The sequence below is a fragment of the Nilaparvata lugens genome, chromosome X (genome assembly GCF_014356525.2).
Source record: "Nilaparvata lugens isolate BPH chromosome X, ASM1435652v1, whole genome shotgun sequence".
Taxonomy (NCBI): Eukaryota; Metazoa; Arthropoda; class Insecta; order Hemiptera; family Delphacidae; genus Nilaparvata; species Nilaparvata lugens.
Window position 1 is genome coordinate 58,817,881 of NC_052518.1, and position 27,251 is coordinate 58,845,131.

Consider the following 27,251-nt stretch of genomic DNA (forward strand, 5'->3'; position numbering starts at 1 on the left):
TTGGTCAAATATAATGACTTTATATTGGCGCCGAAAACATAAAATCTTGAGTTGAGTGTGAGAGAGTGAACGTTTCAGTCTAGACGAGTGTGATTGATTGTATAAACACATGTGTGAGAGAGTGAACGTTTCAGTCTAGACATTTTTGAGTATATCGATAAATCTTTTAAAGGTTGAGTGAGACAGCACCTATAGTTTCAAATTACAGTCTAGACCACCATGATTGACATTTTTGAGCATATCAATAAATCTTTAAAAAGGTTGTACGAGTGAACTTCAACACCTATAGTTTCAAATTACAGTCTAGACCACCATGATTGACATTTTTGAGCATATCAATAAATCTTTAAAAAGGTTGTACGAGTGAACTTCAACACCTATAGTTTTCACCCTAGTCATTTTTGACTATATCGATAAATCTTGAAGAAGGTTGAGTGAAGTAACTTTAACGACTAAACACTTGTCACATAAATCGATTTTTTCATGCAACGGTTTTCGATGCAGGAGTTATTGGGGTTATCAAACGACCTCACAGGGAGCAGAGCAGATGAGAGGCACGTGCGAACGAATGCACGTGTCACTTTACTCTAAAGAGGTGATATCTTCCCATACTAGATTCCTTCCTTTCGTAATGCTGGTGAGAAACGTTTCACACTATAGGAACGATCGATCAAAATGGAAGATAGTTACTTCTTGTCTCCTTTACTCGCTTTCGTAAAGGGTGCGGGAAAGAGATGTGACGAGTAAAAGAAGAAATGCTGCTTGTGAGAAGCGAAGGCAGCGTATAACATTAGCATAACATTCTTCCTTTACTCGGCTTAGAGAAGGGTGTGGGAAAGAGATAAGGATCAATTGAGCCCGTCATCGTAGTAGAGCGAAATGGATGCACTTCAATTTGTTAGTATAGCATTAGATGTAGAAAGAATTTCTCAATTGATTCTTATCTCCTTTTGGAAAGGGTGCGGGAAAGAGATGGCAGTAGTAAAAGAAGGAGATCCCTATCTCTTGAACCTGTCATCGTAGTAGAGCGAAATGGATTCACTTCAATTTGTCAGTATAGCATTAGATGTAGAAATATGAATTCACTTTAATTTGACACCAAAGGAATTTTTCCCTCTCAAAGAGATTTTTTCCCCACATCTATCATTCACCTCAATCTGTCAGCATAGCATTAGATGTAGAAATATGGATTCACTTCAATTTGACAGTAGAGAGAGAGGGAATTTTTCCTCCTAAAAGGGAAATTTTTTTTTCCCTCACCTGGAGAGAGAGAGAGAGATATCTTACCCCCCCTCACCACCACTGGACAGGGGGAAGGGGAAATCTATTTTTAGAAAGAGAGAGAAAGATATATCTCCCTCTCTCTCTCCCCCTCACCGCCACTGGACAGGGGGAAGGGGAAATCTATTTTTAGAAAGAGAGAGAAAGATATATCTCCCTCTCTCTCTATCCCCCTCACCTCCACTGGACAGGGGGAAGGGGAAATCTATTTTTAGAACACCCCCCGCCCTACAGGCGGGGGGAAGGGGAGGAGGGATGGACGAGGGGGGAGAGGGGGGAGGGGGATTTCAAGCAAAAAAGCCCGTCGGTTCTCCCAATCCTTCTCTACTATACTTGTTAGTTACTAATATACTCTGAATTTGAATTCATTTCATAATACTGTTCATTCAATTTAGTATAGGCTATATTGAATAATGCACTAAATGATATGTTATATTATAGCCAATTATCATACAGTATTGAAAAAAATATATTATATCATATTTCAATAAAGAATGTTTCGAAACAAATATATTATAGCCAATTATCATACAGTATTGAAAAAAATATATTATATCATATTTCAATAAAGAATGTCTCGAAACAAAACTATATATTGCAAATATTAGTTTGTTAAAATAGGAAACATGTGTAATATTTTTCAAAAAACTAGTATATTTCCCATCACTAACGTTAATACAGTTACATGAGAATACCTCAACCCTTCGTTGTAGCTTTCCCGGACCCAAGTCAGCAAAATCTTAATGTGAGAAAATGATTTATCAACTAAAAAATAAATTTGTCACAATAAAAATTCACATAGAAAATTCAATCACAAGTTTACTAGAGTCTCATTGTTAGAGTCCTTATCCTACCCTGTTTTGAATGAACCAATCAATGAATAAACCACAAACTCCTAATATATTTCCTTCTGATTTTATCTCAATTACATGGGAATAGACTAGCGTCAATCACTCATGATATGCAGCCCAAGGCCCATGAAAATATATATATACTTTGATATAAACAGTAATACAGATTCCTAATCGCTGAGTAAATATTTGAAAAGAGTCAGTTGGTCCAATATCGCTGTTCAGTGATTAGAGCCTTCATATATCAGTATTTTATCCATCTCTCATCATAATAGTTTCTATCATCAACAATGAAACGAGCTTAATATGTACAAATCAGCCTCAGAAAAAAAACCAATAATTCATTATCTTATTCACTGCATATAGAATCACCAATCCACCTTGCTTAATTTATATCTAGTCGGATTTCACTTTTAAACAATAATTCAGTTGGTTTAATAGAATTAGTTCCATGAAAAACTGTACAAAATGGAACAAACTATAGCCTACTCTTAATTTGAAACTGTTGTGCTTTTAGGAACTAAATATGGGTCAGTCACATAAAGCCCATCACACCGAAGAGCAGGCGAGAAATAATAAACATGTCACTAACAACAATCTCAGAAAAGGTACCTACCATACTGTATATTATGGTTGTGATGATGCGAAATGAGTGCAAAGTAACTTTGATCTGCCAATTAAAACAGTTGGCATCTACATCTTTTGAGTAGCTATTCATTGATACCTATGCCCATCTGTTCATTTTGCTCATAAGAAGTAGCCTACTGTATGACAAAATCCACAACACATTACTGTATTCTTTGATAGTTATGGGACATGTACACTCTGTATGAACGTTTTTAGTTGACAAACTTTTGAAGTTTTCAGTAGATGGTATAAACGGAAACTGGGAAGCTTTTTCATGACTTTTCATGAGAAAGTACTTATCTCAGAATAACTTGTCTGTGTTAGAAAAGTTCCTCCTCATTCATTCTGTCTTATTTCTAAACCTGAATAAGTAGATAGATTTCATTCACTGTCATATCAAAAAATTTCCAATTTATAATATTATTCTTTTCCAAAGATTCCTTTCATTTCTCGCTATCCTCACTCTCCATGCATTCCATGAATGTTAGCATTGTGATCAATATTATCACAATATTATCACCTGTGAATAGCAGGTGATCTTATATTATCTCTTGAACCTAAACTATAATTATGATTCACTTCCTCTAGAATCATGACTCACTATAATTATGATTGATCCTTATTCATCATCATCTCATCTCATCTTCTTGTCCTTTCTCATTCATCATCATCATTTTTGCTTCTTGTTCATTTTCTTGCTCTGTGATTTTCAAATCATTTGTATTTTGTCTATATTCAACAATTATTTCTTTGTCTATACTGATTTTATTTTGGACTTCTACAGTTACATTTGAATCCAACATTTCTTCTATTCGATTGGACAGAACATCTCTTGAGATGAAAATCTTTCTTGTTACTGCATCTCATAATCCAGTGTAATGCATAATATGTGTAATATCATGCATTTCAGCTACATCACAACCACTGATTTCCTGATATTTTTTGTTTTACTCCATTGTAATTGTCTTTGCTGAGCACTTGTAGAATATTTTGAGAGTGTCCACTGTGCAATAGCTTTGCTTCAACTTCAACTCAACTTCACTCAACTCAGTATTCAATTTATTTGATCCTATCATTAAAATTTCATCTATATTGCTATCTGCAAATATGGGATAATTCTGTATTAAGGTTCGTACCCACTAGAACATACCAGACATGGACCGTGTCAGACCATGCCAGGCACGTAAAATAACAACTATGCCCACTACAATGGATCAACAGCATTCTATGCCAGTACATTACATGTAATATACGCGTATGATGCCCCATCAGAAGTTTTTGGGAACACGTCAGTTAGCAAGAGAATGTAGCGGTGAACAGATGTACGTATTTTGCAGTGTTGTGAAAAAGTGCTCTAATCAGTGTTCACATAATTATTTTTAAATATGGCTATTAGGCAATTATCATTAACAGAATTGGCAATGGTTGCAATTATTTTGGACGAGGAAGAGGAAAATAGAGGAACTCAGAGGCGCTATTGGATTCAAGAATCTCTAAGAAAATGGAAAACTGAGAGGGAGTATTAGACATTATATAGGCACCTAATGGATGATGAAGAAAAGTTTTTTTCGTATTTCCGTATGACGTCATTCCAGTTTAATGAATTGTTGAGAGAAATTGAAAATTATATTACCAAGAGAAACACTCAATTTAGAGACAGTCTTTCACCTAAAGAAAAGCTAGCAGTTTGTCTAAGGTAAGTGAGACCAAAATATGTTGTAAATAATTAGAGTGAGATAAAATTAAGATCAATTTGAATAAAACAAGATGAATTGGATGTCCTCTCTTCCATTTAGTCATAGAGAAGTGAGAAAGAGACTGTAAGAATGAGAGGCTACACTTGATAACAGAGAAGGACTTCTCAAGCTTCCATGGTTGACTGCATGCTATAGCATGAACTGAGATTTTAGAATCAGTCTTTTCTGACACTATTACTCGAATTGTTATAACATTTTCACTTAGCATTGCTGCAATGACAACTCATAGAGAGGAAGGATGATTCAGTTAAATCTGGCAGTAATACAAATGCCTCAGTTCTGTTATTTCCTTAAGAAAAAATCTGTCACTTGTAAGATTCATTCCCCCATGAAAATAGTGTGTGTAATTAGAGAAGCACTTAGCATTGTGAAGCTTGACTGGTAGAATTTCTTGGTGGGTAACTGACTGCATGCATAACTTCTTCTTCTTCTTCTTCTACTTCCTCCTCCTCTCATTCTTCTACTTCTTCTTCTTCTTCCTCTCCTTCTTCTACTTCTTCCTCTCTTTGAAAGCTTTTGTAGATGATTGATTTTTCAGAATGTGATTATTGTTTCACTTAAATCTGGCGGTTAGACACATAGGAAGATGACTCAGTTAAATCTGAGTGTAAGATGAGATTTTCGCTTCACTTAAATCTGGCAGTAAGACACATAGCAAGATGTTTCAGTTAACAAATAGAGAGATAGAGGCCCGGTAAAAAAATCACAGTTAGAAGTAAGATGTTTCAGTTAAATCTGATAGTAAGATGAGATTTTCGTTTCACTTAAATCTGGCAGTTAGACAATGATGTTTCAGTTAAATCTGACAGTAAGATAAGATTCTCGTTTCACTTGAATCTGGCAGTTAGACACAAAGCAAGATTTTCCAGTTGACAAATAGAGAGACAGAGCCCCAGTGAAAATCTCACAGTTAGAAGTAAGATGTTTCAGTTGAATCTGATAGTAAGATGAGATTTTCGTTTCACTTAAATCTGGTAGTTGGGCAAAGATGTTTCAGTTAAATCTGACAGTAAAACAAGATTTTTGTTTCACTTGGATCTGGCAGTAGAAGACTCCCTCTCTCTCTCTCTCTCACTCTCTCTCTCTCTCTCTCTCTCTCTCTCTCTCTCTCTCTCTCTCTCTCTCATCTCTCTCTCTGCTATAAATCATCAAATAGACTGTGACTATCTATAAATGGAATAGAATCATCAAATAGACTGTGACTATCTATGAATGAAATAGAGCATGACTAGAGAGATTGATTGATTGATTGATTGAGTACTTTATTTATGTAGATTACAATATATACTGTCTTATACACTTATATACAATAGCTTACAATACAGCAAAGTTATAGATGAATTTACATTATATAGACTAAGAAAATAATTGTAGAACTGTATATGATATGAAAAAAGCAATTTGTAATATAATAACTGTAGATAATAATTATATTGTTATGCATCTATATAAATTGGCGGAGAGATAGATGTGAGAGAGAGAGAGAGAGTGAGAGAGAGAGAGAGAAAGAATAAATGAAATAGATCATTACTAGAGAGAGAGAGAGAGAGAGGAGAGAGAGAGAGAGAGAGAGAGAGATTGATTGATTGATTAGCTGCTTTTATTAAAAACCTAGGAGGGCGAAGTTAGGGCACAGCTGGCCCTCTCATACACTTAACCCTCCAATACAATTCTAAGTAAAACTAAAACACTATACAACAAAGATTATAAGATAAAATAAAACAATTTACAGAATAATAAAATTTTCAAATAGCAAATGAAAGAAAGAAAAAAAAACAAAATTCCTTTCTAATTTGAATCAGTGAAGATAATACAATGAGAAAAAGAGAAAACTGAAAATTAAAAACGGAAGAAACGTCAGTTCAAAATCCATAGATCATTTTGATAGAAGAAAAAAGAAGAAAGAGAGGAATAAATTGAAGAAGGAAGAAAGGACACACACACACACACACACACACACACACACACACTAACACACACGTTGAGATTTAGTGAACATTCCAGCCGAGTCCACCACCTCTGATCCACTGCAAGACAGCCGCACCGAACCGACGATGTCCCTCAACAAGCCTCAGCGCAGCAGGCAGAGAATTCCATAAACTACAGGCTGTCACAAGGAACGACTTGTTGTACATAGCAGTCCTATGTGTTGGGACAGCAGATGGGATCCATGCCACGTTCCTCCACGACCAAAGTCACCCAAGTAACGGTACTCTACTGCCAGATACTTAGGGGTTTCAGTTTTCAATATCTTATAGAGGAAGCACAAAGCATGATGTGATCTACTCTCACGCAGCTTCATAAGTATTCAGTTACATGGTCGTCACGTCTCAGGTTAAAGATAAAGCGAACACAGTAATTATGTGCACGCTGCATCCTCTGCAGAAGTTGAACTTTCATGTCAAGAGTCACAATGTCACAGTAGTTGAAGATTGGGAAGATCAGAGTCTTGACCAACATAACCTTCGTTGAAAAGGGAATGAAGTCAGAGATCCTCTTCAATGTAATAATCCCCCCAATGACCCTGCTACAAGTCTGAGTCACGTGGCTGGTCCAGTCAAGAGTCCTTGTCATTGTAAGTCCTAGATTTTTCACATCAGAACTGTATTGCAATTGTATGTTATTCAATTTTATAAATGGTCCGTTAGTTATGTCAAGTGTGTTTAAGAGTCTTGAATAACCTATGACTATTGATTTTGATTCAGTTTCGTTAATTTTCAGTCCATTATTCTCAGTCCATCGTACCAAACGAGTCAAGTCAGCATTGACTTCATCAACTGTGATGTTGAAGTCATTTTTCTTGCAGTGCCGGTATACTTGCAAGTCGTCGGCATACAGGTGATGTCTGGTTGTGAGAAGAGTGCTTGTCACGTCATTTATGTAGATGCTGAACAGCAGAGGACCCAATACCGAACCCTGGGGAACTCCTCTGTTCACTTCACGCCACTGTGAAGAGGCATCCCTGACTCTCACACACTGACACCGACCCTGAAGATAGGACCTCACCCATGCCACAGTGGAGTTGGAAAAACCTATATTTCTGAGTTTATAGAGTAAAGTGGGAAGGAAAATGCTATCGAATGCCTTACTAAAATCTATTAGGACTAGAACTGTTAGCTCTCTACCATCCATAGCCCTACGAATGTTGTCAGTGACTCTCAGGAGTGCAGAGGTTGTGCTATGACCACTACGGAACCCCGATTGAAAGTCACCAATCAATTCAGAACCATGGATAAATGAGCTTAATTGGGAGTGAACGATCATTTCTAGAACCTTGGACAGAACAGGCAATAAGCTTATAGGCCTGTAATCGGATGGAGAGAGAGGGCTAGGGATCTTGTTCAAGGGAATCACTATAGATAGCTTCCAGTCATTAGGAAAAATGGACGTTAAAAGTGAGGTATTGATAAAATGGGTGAGAAATGGGAATTTAAAAGGAAGGATAATTTTGATGAACTTAATCGGGATACCGTCTGCACCAACAGCATTACTCTTCACTCGATGAAGAGCCAAGAAGACCTCTTGCTCCATGACATTGGAGAAGTAGAAGTCCTCATTGGGATGAAAATCAGGCAGAGAGTCAAAGTGAGCACGAGCTTGGTCCAAACCCACAGGGATGTCAGTGAAGAAGTCATTGAGATCATCCAGCGAGTGAGCTACAGTAGGTACCTTCCTCTCCTTGCCAGCCCCAATCTCCCTCAGAGTACGCCAAAGAGATGAAGTTGATGATCGCTTTGAGGAGATCAAGTTATGATAGAATGTAGCTTTCGCATTTCTAATTGTTCGCTCGCAAGAGTTTCTCAAACGCTTATAATGATTGAAATCATTGGGGCTTTTTGGAGCTCTTGCAATTTTGCACCAATAATCCCGATCCCTCATTAGCTGGCGTATCTCATCTGTGAGCCATGGAGCAGGATCTCTGGTTACTCTGCGATTTTTCAAAGGAACATGTTTTTCAAAAAGAGAAACTATATTGTGGTTCAGAATGTCCAACATAACATTAACATTGTTAGTTTGGAATATCTGTAACCAGTCAAGGTTAATTGCATCATTGAACAAATTGTGGTAGTTTATACTCTTGTAATCTCTATAAGTGATTATTTTTGGTTTAGGTTGAGGCCTCCTAATATTATAAACTAGGAATGTCATATCATGCGCAGAGAGGCCTGGAAAGGGGATCTACCTATGGCACACAGCTGCTCTCACATCGGCAACTGCAATAAGATCAAGCAATGTGTCCGAAGTGGATGTATGGTGCATGACTTGGAGAGGCAGCAAGGTCATACCATTCGCAAAAAACATAGTGGTCAGTTGTATTTTGTCATGAGTATCAGGTCCAAGTAAGTCAGTATTGAAGTCACCCATGATAGCCACATGTTCATAGGGCACCATCAGCTCAAGTAGTGCTTCCTCAAATTCTGACATATACCCAATATGAGGCGGCCTGTAGCAAACTGCTATTAACATTTTAACTCCATTAAACTTAATCTCAATAAACATGTATTCAGGTCTAGCTGCACGGGAGGTATCAGAGGAAAACTTATGAACAGGCAGCAGAGAATGCTTGACAAACGCGGCAACCCCTCCCCCATTCTTGTGTAGCCGGTCATTCCGAATGAGCACATAATCCTCGAGTGCAACAAGTCGATCAGGGATTGTCGGTTTCAGCCAGGTCTCGGATACAAGAATGATGTCACAATCTTTGCCCTCGAAAGTGTGCCTAAATTCATCTATATGACAGAGAAGGGATTGCGCATTAACATGATCGATCTTAAGTCGATCCGGGAAAGGAGAGAATGCCAACTTGAGGGAATCGCCGACACTCAGCGTGGCGGCGCCGTCATCCTGCTGTATAGACAAGGTGGCTGCGACGAAGCAGCAAGGCAGAAGATGGGGGTGAATCGGTGAAACAATGAGAAGCTACAAAAAAGACAATTACCACATTCATACTGACACACACACACAAAGAAGGAAATGATAGAAGAAATGTAGAAATCATAAGAGATAGAAGAAGAAAATAAGTGAAGAAGTCTAGCGCTATGAAACGATAAGATAACGCTATATTGAAATGGAGAGATAAAAAACAAAGTAATGTACAGCAGTAAGCAATGAGTCGGAACGCTAGCTACAGGCTTGAGCTGTTCGGCTCCTAAAAAATAAAATTGAGGTTCTAATTCGGTTTTTGTGATAATAATTGTAAAGAGAAAACAAATGACAGATCAAAAGTATTCCAGTTCAAGATTAGATACACAGTAAACTAGAAGACTGTAGGATGTTGATCAATGCGAGAGTCAAACGGAATAAAAGATAGTGTGAACCGAGTCCACTATTACAGATAACAGATAAGAGCAATCACGACAATCCTCAGGTAAATAGAATAGATTGGGAGCAGAAAAAATATGAAAATGTAGTGTGAGAGAGAGTAGAAGAGAGAGAGAAGGAGAAAAGGAGAGAGATCCAATAATATATTGATAAGTGAGAGCAGAAAAGTAATGAATAATAGTGGGAAGATAAACCACATGAAAGATAAATCAGATTATTATTCTAGGCTATAAGAGTGTATATCATCTAAGTTGTAAGAAAATTGTAGACAGATTACTATCTACCTATTCTTGTGTTTTAGAAAAATAATTATCAATCATTATATCATACAGTATTATGGCAAACAAAGTATTTCATTATGGCGAACAAACCCAACTTTGATCTGATAAACTGTGTTCCGTCTTGTAAATGTGTTCTGTCTTATATAAGACAGAACAAATTTTTACTTGATAATTTAAAATTTCAGAAAAATATAAAATTAATAAGGAGATCAAAGAAAAGTAATAAATAAAAATATTTTAAAAAATTAGTGAAAAATGGAAAATGAATCAAATAATAATAAACCAATGATAAGTCTTTCACAGAAACATAGATACTACGATTTCTAAATTCAATCTCATAAATCAGCTTCTACTAAATTTATAAGAAATTTCTCCGAAACATAATTCTATCCCCCTCCCTCCACTTTACCATACCATCAACAGTCCAGGCGTTTGCTTGGCCCACACAAGCAGCCACCTCGTGATAGAAGCTGTTCCGCTTCCGAGTGAGGTCCTCACGGATGGTGATCGAGGACCCCTTCAGCTGCCGCCGCATGGAGAGAACGGCACGTTTTGTCTGATAACTGATAAACTTTACCATTATCGGATGCGGCCTAGGCCGCGGCTCGCTGGGCCTTGGATCGACAACACGGCCGGAGCGATGGCATCGGTCAATCAGTGCAGGGTCTATATTCACGTTGAGCTTGTCGCGGCATATTTCAGTCACGATGGCTGTCACGTCCTCACCCCTCACCTCCTCCATGCCAAAAATTCGCACATTGTTGTGCCACTGGTACTGCTCCTGGTCATCGATCTTGTTTCCGAGCAGCACCTGATGGACCCTCGCGTCCTCGCGAACAGCGACAGCCTCAGCCGCAAGAAACTCCACTCTCGCCTCCAACGCTGACAGTCGCGGTTCAAACGCTTGGATAAAGCACACAGAGATGGTATCTGCCAGTTGATCAAATAGATTATCGGTAACTTTATCTGCTAGCCTGGTCAGGAGCTCGTCATCGGAGAGGAATGCCGAGATGTGAAATATTGATTGGTCTAAAATCCTCAACTTTATTGGGTGATGGAACTTTATTTAGAGGGCAAACCAGAGCAAACTTCCAGTTTTCAGGGAGAATGCCTTCTTCAAGTGACTTGTTGAAAATGTATGTAATGGTTGGTAAAACAGCAAATAGCATCTTCTTGATAAATTTAATAGGAATTTTGTCTACACCCGTAGCATTACCATGAATACATTGAATTGCTCTGAAAGTATCTTCTTCTGAGATTGGATGGAAACAAAATTGATCAGTGATTGGTAAATCTAAGTTTGTAACCTGCTCTTCAAGATCATCGATAAGATTAGCAATGACAACTAGTCGCATTGGTTGGAGTGTGAAACGAAGTGGTCATTTATATTATTCAATGGTAAGTCAATTTGTGGATTCGATTTCTGTTTGCCAAGCCCGAATTCTTTTATTCCCTGCCAAAGTGATTTAGAGTCTTGTCTATTGTTTGTCATAAACGAATTCAAGTACCTAATCTTTGAGTTCCGTAATTCCTGTTTAACCCTTTTCCAAGGCTCCTATACTCTATCAAACTGCCCAAGTCAAATGTCTTTTCAAATTTTCTATGTGCTTTGTCTCTACGTCCCATCATCTTAAGTATGTCTTCAGTCATTCACGGTACTTGTCGTTTTCTATTAATCCTCCTTGTCACATGAGGTGCATGTTTGTCATACAAAGTCAAAGTCCAATACTCGAAAGTCTTGACCATGTCATCAACTGAGGGTAATGCTTCAATTTGATGCCATGGAGTCTGAGCCACATCAGTCAGGTAGGCAGTTTCATCAAAGTTTTTGAAGTCTCTATAAGTGATAATTTTCTGTTGGGTATTTTATGGGAAAGTACACAGTGGATCAAATCATGTCTAGAAATAGCTGGGACTGAGATTTGGCCTGCTTGAACAACCTCATTGGGATCACCAACAATGAGAAGGTCAATGAGTGTGTCTGATTCATTAGTATGATGAGTTGGATCGAGAGGTAAAATAGTCATGTTTAGGCATTGGAAAATTGTTGTCAGTTGGAAGTAGTCAAAGTTACGATTTGTCATGTTCAAGTCGGTGTTCATATCCCCCATAACTAGTATACGGTTATAACAAGGCATAAGAGAAAGCAAGGCATTTTCGAAATCTGTGAAATGACCTATTTTTGGTGGGCAATAACAGATACCAAAGAGTAATTTATCAGTACTAGATAAGGATAATTCAAGTAGCATAAACTCTGGTCTGGAACAATACTCTTGTTTAGATGTGATTAAAACTTTTGTTTTGATACCATCTTTCACATAAATTGCTACACCCCCACAAGCTTTATTCAATCTATCATTCTGGAAAAGATTATATCCAGGCATTGCAACAAAATTTGATGAAATACTAGGCTTCAAAAATGATTTGGAAATTCTGATTATATTGAAGTCCTGAAAACGGAAGATTGCTCTGAGTTCATCAATGTGGCAACTGAGGGATTGTACGTTAAGGTGAGCAGCCTTGAAAAGTTTTTTGAAGGAGTGGAGCTTATTTGCTAGAGAAATACCTGCGTCATTATTACTATTATTGAAATAATCATACCTACTTGAGGGCGAGCGAGCTGACATGTCAGTGAGAGGCATCATGGAAGCAGCAGACCAATCATGAACCGACCTCAGAATGACACATGACGGGGAAAATGGGGATGAAACTGATAAAACTTAGCCTAAATGGAAAAGTCTCTTGATTCGAGTGCATTCAGTATGCCTTGACAGTTCGGCTCCCTTCACTATTTAAAGCACTAGTTCAAAAAATCCACTAAACACAATAAGATGTAGATGTATGGGGTTCCGGTGATGAATAATCCTAATGGTGAATAAGATGAAGATTGAGGAAGAACTGGTAGTGAGAGATCTGGTCCAAGTGGAGATAGAGCGAGTAGGTATCCAGTAGTGGAAGAATTGGGTCCAAGTGGAGGTAGAGCGAGAAGGAATCCAGTAGTGGAAGATCAAGTCCAAGTGGTGACAGAGAGAGATGGAATCTAGTGGTGGAAAATCAAGTCCAAGTGGAGATAGAGAGAGATGGAATCCAGTAGTGGAAGATCGTGTTCAAGGTGAAGATAGAGCGAAATGGGATCCAGTAAAAACTGAAAAAGAGAAGAAAAGGTCAGCAGAAAAACGAAAAATCTTTGAAGAAAGTTATCAATAGAGAAAAGATACATAATACAACTGATAATGAATAATATTTGCATAAAATTGAAGAGGAATAGTATGATTTAATGTGAGAAAGAATCAAATATTATATGGATAAATATATGGATATTATAGTATAATATATGAATATTAGTAGAAAGTAATCAGATAGAAAGAGAAAAGGTAGAAAGATGAATAGATATAGAAAGAGAAATAAACATTTGAACATGCTGGATAGCTAGTGGAAAAATCACAGGGAAAATAATGATAATTATAGGGAAGAAAAGAAGAGAAAGAAGGAATGTGTGCAAATTGAAAAGAACTTATGATACATAACTATAGAATAAGAAATAGAACATCATATTGTGATCTTGAATTAATCAAGGAGAGAAGAAGAAGAAAGAAGAAGAAGAAGAAGAAGAAGAAGAAGAAGAAGAAGAAGAGAAGAAGAAGAAGAAGAAGAAGAAGAAGAAGAAGAAGAAGAAGACGAAGAAGAAGAAGAAGAGAGAAGAAGAAGAAGAGAGAAGAAGAAGAAGAAGAAGAAGAAGAAGAAGAAGAAGAAGAAGAAGAAGAAGAATAAGAAGAAGAAGAAGAAGAAGAAGAAGAAGAAGAAGACTAAGAAGAAGAATAGAAAAGAATAATAATCATCATCACAAACAACAATATTCAAGTAATCATTATTAATAGAATCTGGTGTGGTACACTCACACAACTTTCCTTGCTCATTGAACTGGGAGCCTCATTCTTAAACGATAATAATTTAGAGAAATAACATAATGACAATTGGCGGCAACATAATTATTTGAAACTACGATCGGACTACTGTATATGAGTGTATATAATTATTGTTTTCAGAGTACTTTTTCCTTTGTGTAAATTGTGAAATTCGATGATTTTTCAAAAGTCGTCAAAACAGCTGTTCTACAGATGAAATATCTCGACTATGTGTTATTTTTATAGACTGCTCTACCTACCTACCTCATGCACGAGAAGGAGGTTACAAAGTACATTTCTCAAGGATGGGGTGAACCCCCCATTAGTTTCTCAGAGAAGAGACTCATGCCAGTTGATGGGGCTGATAAATAACTATATGGAGTATAAATTTGAAATAAATCAGTCGAGTAATTTTTGAGAAAATCGTGAAAAACATGGTTTTTCAGTAATTATCCGCCATTTTTCTCGAGAATATTACGCAGCTCCTGCAATTTTCCTAGAAATAAGACTCATGTCAGTTGATAGGGCTTATAAATAGCTATCCATGGTATAAATTTGAAGAAAATCGTTAGAGCCGTTTTCGAGAAAATCGTGAAAAACTTGGTTTTTTAGTAATTATCCGCCATTTTTCTCGAGAATATTACGCAGCTCCTGCAATTTTCTCAGGAATGAGACTCATGTCAGTTGATAGGGCTTATAAATAGCTATCCATGGTATAAATTTAAAAAAAATCATTAGAGCCGTTTTTGAGAAAATCGTGAAAAACATGGTTTTTTAGTAATTATCCGACATTTTTTCCGCCATCTTGAATTGAATTTTATTGAATTTCTTATTGTCGGGTCGTCATGGTATAAGGACCTTAAGTTTGGAATTTCAAGTCAATCGGTTAATTAGGAATGGAGTTATCGTGTTCACAGACATACACACATACACACACACACACTTACACACACACACACACAAACACCCAAAAATCATGTTTTTGGACTCAGGGGACCTTGAAACATATAGAAAACTTGAAATTGGGGTACCTTAATTTTTTTTGGAAAGCAATACTTTCCTTACCTATGGTAGTAGGGCAAGGAAAGTAATAAGATCAAGAAGAGAAACGAGAAAGAAAAAAAAGAAGTAGAGGAGATGATGGAGAAAGTGCTAGACTATTTTAGATGAGTTTTAAATAGGATTGAACGGTGAAGTGTGAAAAATATTATATAGTATTAGTAGTATAATTAACTATTGGGAGTTGCAATAACGATAAAAGTAGTAAATTGAGAACTGTAATATTTTAGTGATGAATGTCTTAGATAACATTAAATGAAACACAGCCCCCATATGAGCATATGAACAGACTACCCACCCCTCTGCTCTATCAATAATTCTTCACACATTAGCTTCTATTGTTCGAGCTGTGGCAACAGTAGAAGATATCATTATGTACACCCAATATAGAAGAGATTACTATCTTTACCTATAGATTACATCCATATCTATAACATATGTTAATCATCTAATTTATTTGAAATTCAGCATTTCAAAAATTATTAATTATGGAAATAATTTTGGTAAGAGATGTAATAATTATTGATAAGAATAGAGATAATGATTCTCTAAGTACCTTCTAGAGTATAGTAGTTGATGCATCGAACGTAGTTTTGGGAATTAATATCAAGATAAATTATTAATCAGTATTAACAAATGTGGATCTCCTTAGTTTGAAATAATTGCCTCATATATAATCATAGCAGTGGAAAGAATCATTTATAGAACAGAAAGCCAGCTCATGAAAAATGCCAAGGTATATCTACTGTGAAATGTATTGATACGAATTTCCTATTATTGTAGTGAAGGGCACCTTAGTCATCGAATCCTGAAACTATTTAATTTACCTTTATTTTTTGAAGGTCGGTCATCCTCTTGACTGTGTGGACCCTCTTGGATCCTCCCTCACTGATAGAGATCTTGATCCTCCCATCCGATGACCAGACACTCCTATGCCCATGATGGTCAGCCACAGCGTTGAGGATCTTGAGACACTCCGCAGTCAGATCCTCGCAAATGGTGACACCGGAACCCTCCAGCTTCCTCTTAGCATCGAAGATCATCTTCCTGGTCCGGTAGCTCGGTAGCTCCGGGAGTCGAACTATGATGGGTCAGTCCTTAGGTTTCGCTTGCCCTTGTTGAGGTGGTTGACACCTTCCAACGCGATGTGAGTGGTTGACATCTGCCAGAGTCATGGGCACGTTCAGCTTCTTGTTGAAGACATCAAGCGCCAGCAGGTCCGTGTCTTCTTTGTCACTTTCCGGGATCCCAAAAATACATATTGAATTTCGGTGCCCGTATTGCTCGAGGTCATTGACCTTCAGGTGACAAGACACCTCTAGCTCACGAATTCTATTGTGCAGCTGTTTGTTCTCCTCCTTCAATGCCTGAATTTCCTCAAAAATGGACTTCACAGCCAATGAAACGGCATGATGCACAGATTCCTCGATTTGCTGTCAAATAATTCGGAGGTTCTCTTCAGACAGTGATCCGGAAATAGCTGGCCCTGGCTTCGGAGCATTGACCTCATTCTTCGGCGTGCCTCTGTTCAGTTCAACCATAGTGTACCATTAGGTGGATTTACACTTTTACAGGCTAGAAGGTAGACTGAAGAATTAGGAATGTTTTTTCAAGATAAATAAAAAGAGTGTGAGTTATTCAAGAATATAATTTCACTATTGAATTTAGCTCGAGAAACTGAATAACTAGATGTAAAATTTGTAGTGAATTGAACTGTATAACCCTACGGAATATCTGTTAGAAGACGGAGCCGAACTAACACACGTTTACTCACTCGACATAACCAAGAGAGAGAGCTGAGAGAGAAAGAGTGAGAGAGAAAGAGTGAGAGAGAAAGAGAGAGAGATACATCATCTTCTCCTTCTAAGGACTTGGGCACGAGCAGTGGAGGAGCGGGGGAGTTGTGCCAGGAGCAGGAGTGGTGGGAGGAACACTCCATGGGTGCTGGTGTCATGGTGAGGTGAGGAAGTCATGAAAAAGCTTCCCAGTTTCCATAAATATCATCTACTTGTTTTCCATTTTTTTTAATGAATAACTTGGTTCTTAATTGGAAAATTATGTAAGTAGGCTACTAGATTAATGCTTTATTATTTGATACTGTATAATTTCCATCATTAACTACACTAGACTGAATAAAATAGAATGAATCACTGGTGAGAAAGTATATAGATTGTGAGCGTTTTTCCACTCAATTTTTAATCCTCATCAGGGTGAAATCTTGAATTCTAGTTATTCATTTGTAACTTATATAAATCATTTAGTATATCCAAAATTAACAATTTACGACAGTATTATCACATACAGTAATGTGAAACTAACTGCTACCAGTTAGCTGAAGGTTTGTCCTCTATTTCTTTGAGACATGCTATTTTCAAATCATCTCAAATAAATACACATTGTATGTTTTCACCTTAAATATGAGTTTGAAGAATATTAGCCTAACTAGACTATAAATAATATCAAGCTTCTTTTGTCATTGATATTGCATTCAACTGATGTCCAATCAGTTTTGCTCAGTCAATACAGAATAATAACAATTAATTCAGTTTATATACAGAGTGGGTGAGAAGTTCGAGAACCGCTCAATATCTCATACACAAAGGTGATTTGACAGTGGGTGTGATTGAGGATCCAATTCAAATTGACAATACTACTTCACTATGACTTTAAAAACCTGGTCCACCATCTTGGATCCGCCATTTTGAATGTTTCAGTTTCAGTACAGTTCCAGTTTTTTAGGTCTTCACCGTGGTCAATAGACCAGGGAATTGTCAAATATTGATTGTAGAAAACACGCTTTTTCCAACAAATGCCAATCCCAACAATTAGAAAACCGTGTTACTCATGATTCCTTAAAGTTACAGACTTGGGAATGGTATCAATCTCTTTGTAATGATGTGTAGAAAGAGTTTATTCATGATGGCAATCTCAAAAATGTTTGTCATCATAAAAAAATGGCAGCAAAAATATGTTGTTTTTTAAGAAATTGTCTGTAATTCTGATAATGTCAAGGATATCGGATCAATTCAGCCATTTGAAGCTCCAAAATAATCATACCACAATATCCGAAAGATTTATCTAATTCCGACAACTTTTACTATGGTGAATATAACTTCAAACTCCAGATAAGCCAGGGCTAACTTTTAAAAGCTATAGATATAGACGAGATACTCGATGGGCTGATGACAGAGTGGTTTGGCGTTGCTTGCAACATTTGTGCTCAGCTACTGTGGAAACAAATTTGAGTGAATCGAGAGTTTTGAGAGCTGAGGGTGTCCATGGCCATTTGCCCATAGAATCTTCTGAAGCTAATAACAACATGCTGAAATCACCAATCAATGTGGAGAAGGTGCTTATGGATAAGAAAATAAGTGTGACTCAGAAAACCCTTACTCACCTGTGAAATGTGAAGAATCTTATTATATTGAAATAACCCACAGAAAAATTGTAAAATAACAAAATTTTCAATTCTAGGGGGGCGTAGGAGGACCCTCATATACAGTGCTGGTCATGGATCATATTTACAGGGTTTTCTATGCTCAAACATTACTTCTGCAAATACTAACTGAAAAAAACAATAGTGGGAGTGGGAGGGTTATTTTTTTATTTTTGAAGTTGAAATCACCCAACCCGCCATTTGTGCTGCTGATAGTGCATCATTCAAACCCAAAATTGGATCCAGGGGGAACTCGAGGGGGGCTGTGTTTTTTTTGACAGTTTTGAAAAATCTGCAGTCACACTGAATGGTATAATGATGTTGGAATATGTCAAAAATAATTGAAAGTGATGAAAGAAGAAAAAATATTACAGGATTTACCTTGAAGGGAAACAAGGACCCCCTCAATTTTTTCAACTTTTCAATGCTTGATTTCATAGCAAAGTCAAAAGGAACAATCCTACTCAGCACATCGAAATAAGTCTATTTATAATAAATAAGAACTGGATGGATTGATATATGAGGGATGTAAGGGCAATTTCTCGATTTTTTCCAATTTTGGCCCAGAAAATTCTTGACCCCCACAATGTTGCAGCCAAAATTTCATAGGCTCTGTAATTTTCACATCATATTTCATTGTTTAGATTACATTACTAGCAGTCTATGCTGCATAATAAAACTTGAAATTTGAGCATCTGAAAAAGTCTTGGGAAGGGTGGTTGTTGTGGTGGTTGGTGCTCTGGTGGATTCAATTGATAAGTGGTTGAAACCAAAGGGAAAATTATGATTTTTGTGATTTTGGATTTTTGGTGGACCCTAGGACCCCCCCAATATTTTCAACTTTTGAACGGCACATTTCTCAGCAAAGTGCAAGGAAACATTTTTTTTCAGCTCCTCAACATTACTCGATTTCCATGATAAAATTTTGACCAGGTCACGGTTGGTGTGAGGGGGAGCAAAATTTTCTACAATTTTTGAGTAATAAGAAATTTGCAAAATTCCCAGCCAAACTGAGGCATGTGACAATTCTAACTTTCATAAGAAAGTCTCTAGAAGTCCTAGCAGGCAATGGGAAAATTATGGATTTTTTGAAATTTTCATTTCGGGGGTCAATGATGCCCCCCTCAATTTTTGGAAAATTAAGGGGGGGGATTGCTACAGTCGCAAATCCTAGCCTAATCAATTCGGGCAGATTTTTCACATCACCTTGCACAGACGAACCCCTTTTTCCCCCTAGAGGGGGCCCAGCCCCCTCATTTTTTCAAATACAGACATTTTTCTATTTTTTGTTATTTCTATTAAAACCAGTCACTAGGACTAACCATTAATTTTGTTCTGTTATTTCTTATCCTAAATTAATTGTTATTGCTAAAGTCTTCCAGTGAAGCCTACAGTTCCAATCTATAATTTCACTACTTAAAATTATTTCACTACTTAAAATTATTTCACTACATTTTTATTCAATATATTTTGTTCACTTCACTAGCACTACACCAACTTGAAGGGCTTTGTCCTCTTCAACCTCCTAGTGAGTTTAGTGTTGTCTAGTACTTGGATGACTTCGATGTTGTGGTGTTGATGAAGACGTGACTCATGATGGGCTGCCAATTGTCTTATCTCACAGGTCACATGGGGAATGTGCAGATCTCGGTGCAAATCGCTGTTCCTTATGTACCAGGGCACATTCACCATGTTCCTCAGTACTTTTCTGTAATGTTTGAATCTGACTGATGTTGGAAGTTCTGGAGCAGCCCCAAAGCTGAATTCCATACGTCCAGACAGGTTTTGAAATTTGTTTGTAAATCAATAACTTGTTGTCCAATGAGAGTTGTGATTGACGGCCCAACAGCCAATAGATTTCACTGTATTTCAGTCCTAGCTCGCTTCTTTCCATCTTGATATGCTCTTTCCATTTCAACTTGGCGTCAAGAGTCATTCCAAAGTATTTTACTGTGTTGCTGTGTGGTACTACATTTCCATTCAGATTTATTCGAATCGGGTCATTGATAATTTTGTTTGTGAAGTTGATATGGATAGACTTCATCTCATTAGATCAAATTCTCCATTTTTTGTTCCAGTCACTGAATCTGTTGCTAGCATTCTGTAGTTTTGTGAATGCTTCTTATACTGTTTCCCCTTCTGTCAGTATTGCAGTATCATCAGCAAAAGTAGCTATTGTCACTGCATCCAATTCAGGAAGATCGCTTGTGTACAGCACATAAAGAATTGGTCCAAGAACACTACCGTGTGGAACTCCAGCACTTATTCCCTTCAATTTGGAGACGTCGTCACCTTGTTTTACTCTGAACAATCTGTTGTTGATGTATGATTTTAAAAGTTTTTCAAGTTGAGTGGGGAGAATTTTATGAAGTTTAATGATCAGTCCTTCATGCCAAACTTTGTCAAATGCCTGTGCCAGATCAAGGAAGATTGCTGAACATATGGATTTTTCTCTGATGACTTCTCTATAACATTGGCGATTCTATGTACTTGGTCCAGGGTTGAGTGCTTCTGCCTGGAACAAAATTGATAGGCTGGTATCAGATTCCTGCTGCTTATGATGGGAGTCAATCTCATCATTAGCAATTTCTCAAAAAGCTTTGAAAATACAGGTAGAAGAGATATTGGGCGGTATGATTTTGCTTCTTGAGGACATTTCCCAGGCTTTTGCAACATAATGACTTCTGTCACCTTCCAAATTGTAGCAAAATGCTGTAATCGGAGTGATGCATTGAATAAGTATGTAAGCATGACAATACCTTTCCTTGGAAGTTTCTTCAAGATTTCACCTGTAATCACATCAAACCCAGGTGCTTTTTTGATATTCAGATTATATTTTATTTCTTCTTAAACCTGATTTATAAAAACTGGATCAACCTCTGTATCTAAATCATCTATTATGTCTTCTTCAGGATCAATTTCAGATTGAATTTTGTTTGACTGGAAGATTTCTTCTAGATGATTAGCAAATAAATCTGCCTTTTCTCTGTTATTTCTTGCTCAAGTACCATCTGGTTTTCTAATTGGAGGGATTGTAATATTGGCCACTTAATTCTTTTTGTTGCTTCCATAATGAATAATCTGTACTGGCATCTGCTGTCAAATTTTGAAGGTAGTTATTAATGGATTCCTCAGTTAGTTTCCTTATCTCTCATCTTAATATTGTTGTGTTTTGTTAATCAAGATATTTTTGTCAGCAGGATCACGAGTTTGTTGCCATCTTCTTCTTGCCCTTCATTTTTCTAAAACAAGTTGTTGAATCTCCAGAGGGTAATTGCATCCTTTTGTTTTCCTGGTGTAACATTAAATTGATTGAACAGTGGTATCCATCGTTTGTAATAAATGATTGGTGACCTGTTTGGTAAGAGTAATAGAAGGGGGCGATTCACCAGTTCCCACACAGGAAATTGTTGTTGCATAGCATTTGATGGTAGAGCAAAAGCAGTTGTTTTTTTTTATATTATCAACTAGATATTTTTTGGAATTTGAGAGAAAAACATTTTCTTCAGGAGTCAGATTTATTTTATTTGATAGAAGAAATTTCTGTTTGATTTAAATGTGAATTTTAACATATTTTGGTTTTATAACATTAGTTATGCTACAACTATTCTAATACAAAACAATTGAGGAGGGTTATGCAATTTTGAGCATTTAATTAATTGAAAAAAAAAATAAAATAAACTTGTTGCCAATGATTTTTCAAAACGTTAGACAGAATTGTGTTGGACAGATTATTGTGTTTTTTTATTTAAACAAGACAGTTCAAAAAACATTATTCATTTATAATTAATTTGGAATTTCTAAAATCAAAACAATATAGAAAAAATAAATTGAATGTGGAACGATACCATTATACAGTTGATGTCCATCCTAAGTTGCCATGGGGATATCCAGCCACGGGGCAGCTCGGTCTGTCTCAGGAGGTAGGCGATCGAAAAGTGTGTGAAATTATTCAGAAGAAAAGTGGAAAGCTTTTTACACTAGCTGGCTGGAGGGGAGACTAGAATGCTAGCCCCACTTCCACCTCTCCTCAGCGTTTTTAGTCTGTCAGCCAAAACTGTCTGATCAGCTTTTAGTTTTCAAAGTTGGAAAAAATTATTTCTCTTCTTAAGGAAGGAACTGATGTTTGGGGGTATGTCAAACCTTGTGGTTCATGACATCTCCCCCTCCTCCACTGTGACAGCCGACCCTGGCTGTCCATTCTTGACTCAATGGGCTTGCTACGAAATGTTTTTACTTTAAAAAATAATTATCAAACTCTTTGAGGCACCCTTTAGGAACTGTGACGAAGACAATAATTATCAAGTATGGATTAAAACTATTTCCTGAAATATACAGTATATATAGTAGAAATATCCTTAAACACATAATTATGTTAACCTTATACAGTGTAATTCTTCTTATATATATTAAATGATTAAAAACAAATTTCCATTGATCCCTAAGTCTAATAGCTCTGATAAGTGGCACATAGTCAAGAATCATACAATAATATTTTTAAGTATCCAGAACTTTGTTAATCTCCTATTAATCCAAGAAAATTTGTCTAGTAATCCCAAAACTCTAACCTTTCTTTAAGTTCCCCTAATAGGTCTATCTACTCAATTCCCCTATGAAATCATTTTATCCATTCACCCTTATTAAAACTGTAACATAAAGTCATTTATTTTTAATAAATGACATTTTATGCAACAATCGACATTTTCAGTGATGGAAGATAATTATTAAATATTCAGAGTAGAACTTCCTAAAATATATAAAATTGATACCAATTGAGTAAACTTAATATACATTTCCCAAAACATATGTAGTAATAGTTCTTGTAATAACAATTGACTACATGATGAAGAGAATTTAATTCCCATTCTCAATGGGTGAAAAGGTCTTATTTATTTTGATTGGAAATTATTCATTGTAATATTCATCTTGGTAGTCAAAAAGATTATACATCTAATCTTTGGTTATTTACAATAATATATAGAAAAATGATTCTATAGGTACTAATAAATTCAATTAGAATTCATGATTTAATGCAGTGTTGATAATATACTAATAAGTTCCATTAGTTATTATAATTTAATAATAATACTTTTTTTTAATTATAATATAGTAATCAATAATATCGATTGATAATAATTCAACTATATTAATAATGGAAATTCAATCATATTTTACACGAAATATTTATCTTTAATTACAATCTTTCTATCAGATAATTATTGAGTAAACACATTTTATGATAAAACATGAAAAATATGTGTCAGTGAATGATATTTGATCAATTATGTATAGAATAATATTCGATAATACAACTTTTCATTACATATATAATAAAAGTTCCTAAAAATATTTATTCTTGATTGAAAGGAATCCTCTTTGTAGAGGAATACATATAAATAAACATTACAATGTATTGTGTGTACATAAAAAAACAAGAATAGTCTAATATAGATATAAGTACACATTTATACTACGAATAATTATGTAATAAATCAATCAAATCAAATGAGAAAAATCCTTAACAATTTTTATTAAGAATGAAAAAAGCGATTTTATTTTAATTAATCAATCTTGTGGTGTTGATTGTGAAAACTATACATAATTTTAATCCTTCAACTCCACCATTTGAATGGCGGGCTTCTGTTGAGATTTTTTGATAATCAGTAGCATGTGAATCTTCAGTAACAAGTATAATAATGCCAAAGTGATTATTCCTAACCAAGCATAAATAAAATAGAATGCCATGGAAGTAGAATTAAAAATATCATGCCAACTGTTTGGTAGTGTTACTTTTTCGAATAAATCTGGAGCTATATTATTATGAATTAACAGAGTTGGTACAGTTACATTCCAGTCATCTTTTAAAATATCTGAGAAATTATCAAAATGCGGATTGTTATGGGGCTGGAAGGAATATATTTTTAGTGATTTAATATTTAGCCAGTGAAGAGGTAAAAAATGTTGGATTTTGGGAATGATTGGTGCACGGGAGTCACAAGGAAAGGTTGTTCTAATTAATGTCTTATTTTTGTACTTTAGCTCACAGCTGCACGGGATAGATATATGTAGAGTTCCTGGAAGGTTTGTAGATAATATGTGATCTCCCCCTTCTTCACATTTGATTGTGGTTCCTCGCTGGTTGTTTGTTACATAGAACTCCGTCGGCATACTTCTCTAATCTCACTATTATCTATGCTGCTTGTGCAGGAGAACACACAAAACTGTTGTAGCTGCTGAAGAGTTGATGATGCTACTAAATGTTCTGTACACTTTGATGATAATTTTCCCGTATGTTGTTGTCTAGGTAGATAGCAAAGCGTTGCTGTTTGTACTGGATGAAGCTCCAATTGCTTCCCAGTTAGAACTTGAATTGTGTCTTCGCTTTTCGCTATTATCATTTCATCTCTGGGTAGCCAACATGATTGATTTTTCCAGAACAGCGGGGTTGGAATGTATTTAAATAATGTGAAGTTAGATGTTTTTGTGATGAATGGAACTTTCAGTGTGATTGTCACATCCTCCTCTGTTATTTAACATGTCGTTATTGGTAGGTGGTAGAACTGATGATAATCTTCTATGTTAATTGCTATACGTTGATTTGTTGAATCCATATTCCTTTGTAATTGTAAGAGGTCTTTCTTCAACAATTCAGGTTTGATGACGTTTGAAGGGAGAAATTTCTGTTGACACCTCTCTTTAATTGATGTGATGAAATTTCTTCGAGTCAGGATATATAAGTCGGAGTAGAGGTGGAAAGTGTAGCCGATTATTAGATTGTAGAGTGATTCATCTGCTTCCAATTTGGAACTCATTTTGTTTTGGAGTTGAAGATATGCTGTGTGGAACTGGTTGGAGATGTCTTTAGTGAAGGAGTTCAATTCCGCCGTCACTTTGATTAAATCTTGGTGGTCCTCTTTCACAATACTTTTGAATGCGTTGAGGTGGTCTGTCAGGTGCTGTTCGTTGAATTCAAGTCCATGAAGCTCCCCGTCTGTTGCGGTACCGCAGCAAAAGTGCAAGAAGTTTCCTATTGCATCAATGGACCTTGTAGAACGATTAGATTGTGTAGTTGATAATGTCTGTGGTTTATTGGTGTAGAGAGTGTAGTCCAGGTGCTCATGTTTGATGATGTCATTTGTTGAATTATATAATTGCTCTATAATATTTGCGATAGAGCAATCAGCGTATAAACTTTTCGGTAGAAAGACTTTATCTGCTTGAAGTAGAGTCATCTGCGCCATTGGAAAGTTCATTTTGTAGCTGAGTGGCACAGAAGCTTGATAAACGTGTACATGAGGGATTGGTTGGAGAATAACTCCTGAAAACATCTTGACAGCTGCCGTTTCCATGAACAATATTATCGAAGACATTAGGGAGAGGGTATGAGGAAACATGACCGAGCGATGGGGTCTGGCTTCTCAAAGTTGATAATAAGCTATTTATGATAAGTTTCTATTGTTTAATTGTTCTGCATCTAGAGTTACTATCTATTTTTAATCCAATTTAATTGATTTATTATTGTTATTGAAGATTAGCCACTGTAATTTGAAACATATATACAGCCATAATATTTTTTTTCTAATTTAAAATTTGTCCTATTTGTTGGGTTTCTAAAAATTAATTTCTACCTGGAAAGATTCTAATGTAACATACGCTAGCTAATTCCAATAGTGAAATTCACTATCACTCATCAATACATTCATATATTAATGATTATTCACTCATTATTACTTGCCTATAAATAATAATAATGATAATTATATACCAGAAAAAATGTCCAGTCAATAATCATGAATATACCATTCAATGTTTAAAAAAATTAAATATAACTTAATAAAATTAACTTACAATATTTAGGCTAGGATGAAACTAAAAAAAAGATGAAAATGAAATAAATTAATACTTAAACTTACTTATACCAAATTTACTTGTGTGATTGTACTTACTTCCTAATTTACTTCCTCTCAATCATATACATTCCCTCTTTCTCACACACATTCCCTCAATGACACACAAGGAAAAAATAATAATTCCGCGCGCGCGCGCGCGTACCTGATGCTCTGTCAATGTATCTTTCAATCAATCCTATACATTCCTTCTTTCTCACACAAGCACACACGTCTATACAGTACTTCTCTCTCACACTCTTGTTCACCTACTCTCACTTACTATTCACTTGACATAAATAAATAATTTTTTTTATAGAACAACTTTCATTATAGAACAAGAGCTTATATTTATTATGTGTTCCAACGCTGGTGAACAGTGAGTAAATACTGATTATACAGATATAATCGATTATATCTGGCTAATTAGGAATGTTATTGAATAATGACTATCATGTCGTTATCACATCTATATTGATAAACTGTATTGGAAATTGGAATTTCAGTACCTACATAAATCAAATTCTTTTTATTCTTCTCTCTACAAATCTACGCTTTGCGATTCTTCTAGAATAATAATTAAACAATATTATTTTTATATATTATTATACTATTTAATAATAAGTAAACAATATTATAAGCTACAACAGTTATTTTATTTACTCACTGTTCACCAGCGTTGGAATACATAATAAATATAATCCAAAATAATCTAAAATGATAGAATCTAAATTTTTGTCTTCGAATGGATTTCAGTTTTTTTGTGCCATATACAGAAGTCCAGTTTATCACCAATAAACCTTGAATAATTAATTATGCTGCTTGAACTAGACTCATAGAATAATT

General features: G+C 35.9%; 1 protein-coding gene across 1 annotated transcript in view; it reads left to right on the forward strand.

Moving 5' to 3' along the window:
* The first annotated feature begins 2,662 nt into the window (after positions 1 to 2,662).
* LOC120355076 (protein Cep89 homolog) overlaps positions 2,663 to 27,251 on the forward strand; it is a 249,369-nt gene continuing 224,780 nt past the window's right edge. The window contains exon 1 of the mRNA XM_039443380.1: positions 2,663 to 2,740. The gene's annotated coding sequence lies outside the window, so the exon portion shown is untranslated. The remainder of the gene's footprint in view (positions 2,741 to 27,251) is intronic.